The sequence below is a fragment of the Chenopodium album genome, chromosome 7 (genome assembly GCF_948465745.1).
Source record: "Chenopodium album chromosome 7, dcCheAlbu1.1, whole genome shotgun sequence".
Taxonomy (NCBI): domain Eukaryota; kingdom Viridiplantae; phylum Streptophyta; class Magnoliopsida; order Caryophyllales; family Amaranthaceae; genus Chenopodium; species Chenopodium album.
The window spans coordinates 32,699,275-32,708,141 of record NC_137840.1 but is presented as its reverse complement, the minus strand read 5'-3'; the positions used below and the strand labels follow the sequence as shown (position 1 = coordinate 32,708,141).

Here is an 8,867-nt window from a genome sequence, read left to right as displayed (position 1 = left end):
ATGGGAATGGTAGCATATTCATCCATTTCAAGCACCACAAAATCTACCGGAATAACAAACTTCGCTACTCTCTAAGGAACATCCTCAACCTTCTCCTTGGGAATCTTAATTGACCTATCGGCCAATTGCAAGGTAATCTTAGAAGGCATAAGTTATCCTAACTCAAGTCTTTGATAAACCGAATATGGCATTAAGCTAACACTAGCTCCTAAATCACATAAGGCATTATCAATTTGCATCTTGTTAATGGCACAAGGTATAGAGAAGTTTCTGGGATCTTTCAACTTGGGTGACATCTTGTTCATTATGATTGCACTACAATTATCGGTTAAGTTGACCGTCTCCACCACATCACAAGACCTCCTACCACTCAAAATGTCTTTGAGGGATTTTTCATAGTTGGGCATTTGGGTAACAACTTCGGTAAAAGATAGAGAAAGATGAAGTTGCTTAAGCATGTCAATAAATCTTCCAAATTGTTCATCCAACTTATGTCTCATGAATTTTTGTGGATATGGAAGTTTGGGTTTCACAATCTCCTTCTCCACTCTTACCTCTCTAGGTGTCTCTATCACAACCTTACTCAAAGATGCACAATTTCTCTCATCCTCAACCAAGACCTCCTTAGGACCCTCCTTAGTACCACTCTTCCTAGGCATACTCTCCTCAAGAACCTTACCACTCCTTGTAAAAATAGCATTCATGGGTCTCTTGGGATCTAAGCCTTGGGAAGGTAAAGAAGAAGGACTAACATGGTCTTTCAAAGCATTAGCAAGTTGAGAAATTTTGTTTTCAAGCATCTTATTAGGAGTCATCACTTCATTGAATTTCTTGTCACTTATGGCCATGTAAGCGCTCAACAACTTTGTTTCATTTTCAATGATTTCCTCCAAACTAGTTATAGAAGAAGAGGATTGTAAATAGGAATTATCAACTTAAGTCTTTGGAGCAAATCCGGGTGGAGGGCCTCTTTGAGCATTACCTTGAAAATTACCTCTCCCTTGATTGTTCCAATTACCCCTGTTTTGATTTTGACCATAACCTTGATTATGGTTACCACCACCTTGATTATGATTTCCATAACCTTGGTTTTGATTACCGTAATTTTGGTTTTGATTTTGGCCACTATAACCTTGATTGTTATAGTTCCCTCGAGAACCTTGGTTCCCTTGGTTCCTATAACCACCACCTTGGTTATAATTGTTAAAATTACCATGGTTTTGGTTATTCCTATTCCATTGACCCCTTTGGTTATCAAACTTTTGCACATTATTATTGTTTGACACAAAGTTCACATGTTCACTCTCATTATTGTCAAAATCATCATTAATCTTTGGAAAAGCATGAGGGCAATTACTAGAATCATGATCATATGAACCACACACATCACAAAACAAACAACCACTAGGCATATTACTAGAAGAAGGAGGGGGAGGAGAGTTAGAAGGAGTACCTCTCCCCTTAAATTAGGAGGGAAGACTTGGAGCTTGGGAAGAAGAACTCTCCAATTTTTCCTTGATTGCACTTACTTTCTTCCCCAAGTTTGCCATTTGTGAAGAGAGATTGTTTATTGCATTCAAATGATCAATCGAGTACACCATAGAGCTACTCTTGCTAGTTGATTCTTTCTCACCATCTTGCCAAACTCTATAATACTTCACAACATCCTCAATGATGTTCACCACTTCTTCTTCCGTCCTATTCATGATGGGACCACCGGCTCCTCCATCTAGGCATGACTTGCCTTGGGGAGTTAGGCCTCCGTAGAAAATTTGAATGATTTGATAGATTGGAATCTCGTAATGAGGACACTCCCTTTGATACTCCTTATACCTCTGCCATGCTTCATAGAGGCTCTCACTTGGCTTTTGTTTGAAACCTTAAATCAAAGCTCTTGCCTCCGCCATTTTCTTTTGTGGATAGAAACGAGTTAGAAATTCCTTTTTAACATCGTCCCATGTTGTTAGAGAATTCGGCTTAACCTCCTTGTCTAGCCATTCCAAAGCAAGCCCAATGAGAGAAAAAGGAAAGAGCTTGAGGCGGATGAATTCTTGGGAAACTCTATTCACCTTGATAGTATTGCAATATTTTTCAAACTCCTTGAGATGATTTAGCGGGCTCTCATGCTTGGCTCCACTAAATTGTCACCTTTCTATCAAAGTGATCATAGCCGACCTAATTTCAAAATCATTTTCGGTGTTGTAGGTGGAGCAATTCCACTATTAAATCTATATGCACCAGGAATTCCCAATTCTTCCAATAACACTCTCGGATTCTCTCCCATTCTTGCTTGTTCCACTTGTTGCGTGATGCAAGTCTAAGCATGGAGAACTTCGAAGATTTGCTTATCATGCATCAAGATAGTTTATCCCTAAACATTGATTCAAGCCAAGCATTGCATGGACACTTTCTTGGATATCAAAGCAAAGCCACGGTTTGCTTAGTGGTTTTTCTTCGAGTCTAGTTCACTTTCTTGAACTTTCTTGAATTTTCTTTACTTAGATTTTGCTTACAAGTTTTTACCTTTCACTTGAAAGGGTTTTTCTTGGTTCAAGCATTAGGATCTTTAATCTTTATTTAGTTCTTTAATTTTTATTTATTTATTTAGTTGCTTTAAAAATCAGTTAGTTAGCAAAATAAATCAGTTTGGTGTATGCTTGTGCGCCAAGGTGCTTGCTCTTCAAGCAAGTTAGAATTCTAGTTTAATTAGGATTGAATTAGGGACTTGTCCTAATCTTCCTAGGTAAACTAAGTCTTATAAATAGGGCTGTAAACACACGAATAAACATATACATAGATTAATATTCAGATTATTTCTTAAGTTGCATACTTGAGTTTTGGTTGATTGCGATCAATTGCTGTTTTGCTTGTTTTAGTTAAAACATTCGTTTGGATTGATTAATTAGGTGGATTCTTAATTGATTAATCTTAGTTTTTGTTTAATTCTTGGTGGATTTCCTGTATAGAATTAGACTTAAACATATCCCTTGTGTTTTGTTGATTTTCGGATCAATAATTCACATCATCGGTTCTTCTTCACTTGAAATGCTAGAGCTAAAAGATCGCCTAGCAACCCTTAGTTTTGTAATAGTCCTCTCGATCTCCGGATCAAATGGCACAAAAGAATGACCACGTGCTCTATGCATACAACTCTAACGATTAGTAGCACGGCTACAAGTGTAGCCTTAAAGAGGAAAAATCTTTTTGTGATTTTTTTTAGAATGAAATAGACTCAACAACTATAACAAAGCATCAATGTCATTCCCCGACAACGACGCCATTTTGACAAGGGTTGGAACTAGGTCGTTATCTATTCTTCCCTAAGTCAAACTAAATTTGTAAACGCTTAACAAACCATATACGAGTATAGGGCAAGCTAAGGGTCGAACCCAAAGTGATTTGGGTATTTTATACCCGGCCAAGTGGCCCAATCAGAAAGTGCCACGTGTCCTCCATATAGGTGCCATTTGGACCTATGGAATGATGACACGTGGAGGGAGGACTCTTCTCCGTCCTACGTGGACTGAAGGTCCAGCAGGGACCATTCAGGTGGCGACACGTGTCACACAAAAAGTGTTTCAAAATCCATTGGGCACAGTGACACGTGTCACTTAGGCATCGGCCTTGGGATGGCGGCGTTCTAAGGCCCAAATCCTGAGGCGCCGCAAAACGGCGTGACCTAACTCCTAGGTCACCAGATCCTAGGAAGGCACACTTTTCAAGAGGACCCTATAAATAGGGACATTATGTCATTTATGACGACAACACAACAACAAAAAAAAGAGAGAGAACTTTTTGACACGCAATACGAGACAATACGTCACTTACCACAGAGATGTCGTTTTCAATGAACACACAGCACTTTACCTGAGCTTGGAATCCAAGCAGATAACTTTACTTCCGCACGTTTTATTTCCGAACATTTACTAACTTAATCTTCGGAGGCGGACCACCGACCATCCGGCGGTCCGTTTTCTTTGCAGGTACGGCATCCTCAGTTGAATCCAGTTTCAGTGTTGTAACTCTCCCGAGGGACAAAAACCCCCGAAACATTTGGCGCCGTCTGTGGGGAGAGTACCTCTGAAATGGCTTCACAAGAGGTTGTACCAAATCCGGATGCCATTCGGCCTCCAAATGATGTACTGGTCCAAACGGACCACGACTCAGGTGAAGACGCTGATGTCGAAACCTATGTGGATCCAAATGGATCCCTCATCTCTAAACGCATCCTCACTAAGGAACGGCGAGAGCGTCCCCATGTTCAGGCAGGACCAAGCAAAACTGCTGGTCAGCCAAAGAAGCCCTTGGGGCGGCCGTTTGATCCTTCCCAGGCGGCAGGATCAACTCCCGTCACTCGGGATGAGCTAATGTCACTTCTGAGCAGCCTCAGGGGTGAAATCAAGCAGCTCGCCTCAAAGAAGTCGCCTACTCCTAGAAAGGAGCAGTCGGCCAAGAAGCCAGCCCAAGCTGGCAAACAGAAGTCGGTCAGGGACCGTCAGCCTGATGCAAGTCTAAGCATGGAGAACTTCAAAGATTTGCTTATCATGCATCAAGATAGCTTGTCCCTAAACATTGATTCAAGCCAAGCATTGCATGGACACTTTCTTGGATATCAAAGCAAAGCCACGGTTTGCTTAGTGGTTTTTCTTGGAGTCTAGTTCACTTTCTTGAACTTTCTTGAATTTTCTTTACTTAGATTTTGCTTACAAGTTTTTACCTTTCACTTGAAAGGGTTTTTCTTGGTTCAAGCATTAGGATCTTTAATCTTTATTTAGTTCTTTAATTTTTATTTATTTATTTAGTTGCTTTAAAAATCAGTTAGTTAGCAAAATAAATCAGTTTAGGCATGTGCTTGTTCTCCAAGGAGTTTGGTGTATGCTTGTGCGCCAAGGTGCTTGCTCTTCAAGCAAGTTAGAATTCTAGTTTAATTAGGATTGAATTAGGGACTTGTCCTAATCTTCCTAGGTAAACTAAGTCTTATAAATAGGGCTGTAAACACACGAATAAATATATACATAGAGATTAATATTCAGATTATTTCTTAAGTTGCATACTTGAGTTTTGGTTGATTGCGATCAATTGCTGTTTTGCTTGTTTTAGTTAAAACATTCGTTTGGATTGATTAATTAGGTGGATTCTTAATTGATTAATCTTAGTTTTTGTTTAATTCTTGGTGGATTTCCTGTATAGAATTAGACTTAAACATATCCCTTGTGTTTTGTTGATTTTCGGATCAATAATTCACATCATCTTTGGTATCAGAGCCAGGTTACGCAACTTCGGAAAAAATTAAACTGGGAACAATTGGCTGGGAATTTTTGAGTGATTCTTTTTGCATTGAACTCTAAAAACGTCCAGCTATCACCATATAAAATTTCATAATTTTTAGAATCATGAGTGATGAGGAGGTTCCACAAGTTCCAAGGGGATTAACCTTAGAACAGGCTCAAAATCTTAGAAGAGATAGGCGAATTGACGAGTTGGCAGCAAGGATGGACGAGATATTAAAAAGGCTTGATACTCTTGCTGGAGGTTCTTCAAGGAAAGGAAATTCTAACCCTAATTCTGGTTCAAGTGAGGAAGAACAACCAAGGAGGAATCCAAGAAGGCCACGAAATAATTATTCTTCAAGTGATGAATCACCAAGGCCTAGGAGAAGAGATAGACCAAAGGATGATGATAGGAACCTTAGATTAGATCTTCCCGAATTCAATGGGAGTATGAATGAACCTGAAAAATACTTTGAGTGGATTAGAAGGGCCGAGACACTCTTTGATTACAAGGAGTATGATGAAAGGAAAAGATGCAAATTGGCTGAATTAAAACTGACCGGTTATGCTAGTCTTTGGTATGATAATCTAAAGAAGAAAAGGCATAAGGAGGGGCGTGCAAGAATCTCAACTTGGGAACAACTCAAGAAGCACATGAAAAAAAGGTTCGTACCTAGTGATTATATTCAAGATGTTTATCTTAAGATGCAACTTTTTAAACAAAATTCTATGACTGTTGAGAATTATATTGGTGGATTTCCTGTATAGAATTAGACTTAAACATATCCCTTGTGTTTTGTTGAATTGCAACAATATTGGTCCTTTGAGGATGTTTGCAAGGTAGCTTTGAAAGTTGAAAAACAGATAAAGGGGAAGAAAGGGACGTACACTAAGCCCTTTGTAAAAGGTTTCACTAAACCTTTTGAGAAGAACAGCTTGGAGAAAAGTGGTTCTAGTTCGAACTACAAGGAGACTAAATCAAAGTTTGAAGCTCCTAAAAAGCTTGTTGAAGATAGGAAGTGCTTCAAGTGTGGCAGTGTTGGTCACATTGCAACTAATTGTCCATCAAAAAGAGTAATGACTGCTCAAGAGTGGGAACAAGAACAAGCTAAGTGTGAGCAAGATAGTGACTATGAAGAAAAGAACGAAGAGGAAAACTTTGAAGAAGAGGAGGGGCATATTGACGAAATTGATCCCGAGACTCATGGTCAAAGTTTGGTTCTAAGAAGGGCGCTACACTCTAAAACCGTACCTATGGAAAACAATCAAAGGGAGAAAATCTTTCTTACAAGGTGCAAGGTAGAAGATAGGTTGTGTGATATGATCATAGACATGGGGAGTTGCACTAATGTGGTATCTACTACTTTGGTAGACAAATTGAAGTGGCCAACTACTGAACATCCAAGCCCTTATAAGCTTCATTGGCTTAATAATTCGAGTGATGTTAAGGTAACTAAACAAGCCTTAATCTCCTTTTCAATTGGTAAATTTCATGATAAAGTTTTGTGTGATGTTTGTCCTATGGATGCTTGTCATATACTATTAGGCCGTCCTTGGAAATATGATAGATTTGTGAAGTTTGATGGAAGGACTAATGTGTATGTTGTGAGAAAAGGAGAAAAAGAGAGACCGGTTGCTTTAAAACCTTTGATAAGCAACAAGTCTTCTAATGTTACCTCTAATTCGAAGAGTTCTTATTTGATTAGTGAGAGGGAATTAGAAAAAGAGGTTTGCAGCAACAATGTGGTATATATACTTGTTTCTAATGAGATTCGAATTGATCAAGATAAACAAGCAAAGAGGCCGTATGAATTGGAATCTGTATTAGAAGAATTCAAGGATGTCTTTCCTAAGGAATTACCTCCGGGACTACCTCCTATTCGTGGGATAGAGCATCAAATTGACATGATTCCGGGAGCACCATTACCTAATAAGGCAGCCTATAGAAGTAATCCGGAAGAAACAAAGGAGATGCAAAGGCAAATTGAAGAGCTTATGACTAGAGGATACGTGAGGGAAAGTATGAGCCCTTGTGCTGTGCCTACTTTACTTGTCCCAAAGAAAGATGGGAGTTGGCGCATGTGTATTGATAGTAGGAGTGTGAATAACATCACTATCAAATACCGATTTCCTATTCCAAGATTAGATGATCTACTTGATGAACTACATGGTTCACAGTTGTTTTCTAAGATTGATCTTATGAGTGGTTATCATCAAATTCGAATGAGAGAAGGAGATGAGTGGAAAACAGCATTCAAGACTAAGTTAGGGTTGTATGAATGGTTGGTGATGCCGTTTGGACTCACTAATGCACCTAGCACTTTCATGAGGTTGATGCATGAGGTACTTAAACCTTTCCTTGGCAAGTTTGTTGTTGTTTATTTAGATGATATTCTGATATACTCTAAAAATTTGCATGATCATTTAAATCATCTAACAAGTGTGTTTGAAGTGTTAAGAGAGAAGAAACTCTATGCTAAGCTTGAAAAATGCTACTTCTTAGTGCCTAGTGTTACTTTTCTTGGTTATGTTGTATTAAAGGATGGTGTTTCAGTTGATCATTCGAAAGTAGAGGCTATTAAAACTTGGCTTATTCCTACTAATATGAGTGAAGTAAGGTCTTTTCATGGTCTAGCTTCGTTCTATAGAAGATTTGTCAAGAATAAGTTGATGCCTAGAAGTGAAGGTCCTTTCAAGATTATTGAGAAGATCAATGACAATGCTTATAAGTTAGAACTTCCGGGAGAATATGGAGTTAGTGTTACATTCAATGTTGGCGATTTGGCTAAGTATATTCCTGATGAGGAACTTCGAGATTTGAGGACAAATTCTTTCGAAGAAGAGGAGGATGATGCAAGTCTAAGCATGGAGAACTTCGAAGATTTGCTTATCATGCATCAAGATAGCTTGTCCCTAAACATTGATTCAAGCCACGCATTGCATGGACACTTTCTTGGATATCAAAGCAAAGCCACGGTTTGCTTAGTGGTTTTTCTTCGAGTCTAGTTCACTTTCTTGAACTTTCTTGAATTTTCTTTACTTAGATTTTGCTTACAAGTTTTTACCTTTCACTTGAAAGGGTTTTTCTTGGTTCAAGCATTAGGATCTTTAATCTTTATTTAGTTCTTTAATTTTTATTTATTTATTTAGTTGCTTTAAAAATCAGCTAGTTAGCAAAATAAATCAGTTTAGGCGTGTGCTTGTTCTCCAAGGAGTTTGGTGTATGCTTGTGCTCCAAGGTGCTTGCTCTTCAAGCAAGTTAGAATTCTAGTTTAATTAGGATTGAATTAGGGACTTGTCCTAATCTTCCTAGGTAAACTAAGTCTTATAAATAGGGCTGTAAACACACAAATAGACATACATAGATTAATATTCAGATTTATTTCTTAAGTTGCATACTTGAGTTTTGGTTGATTGCGATCAATTGCTGTTTTGCTTGTTTTAGTTAAAACATTCGTTTGGATTGATTAATTAGGTGGATTCTTAATTGATTAATCTTAGTTTTTGTTTAATTCTTGGTGGATTTCCTGTATAGAATTAGACTTAAACATATCCCTTGTGTTTTGTTGATTTTCGGATCAATAATTCACATCATCT

General features: G+C 38.3%; 1 pseudogene; it reads left to right on the top strand.

Annotated features, from left to right (window-relative positions):
• Positions 1-1,794: 1,794 nt before the first annotated feature.
• LOC145641167 (small nucleolar RNA R71) lies at positions 1,795-1,893 on the top strand (annotated as a pseudogene).
• The last annotated feature ends 6,974 nt before the right edge of the window (positions 1,894-8,867 follow it).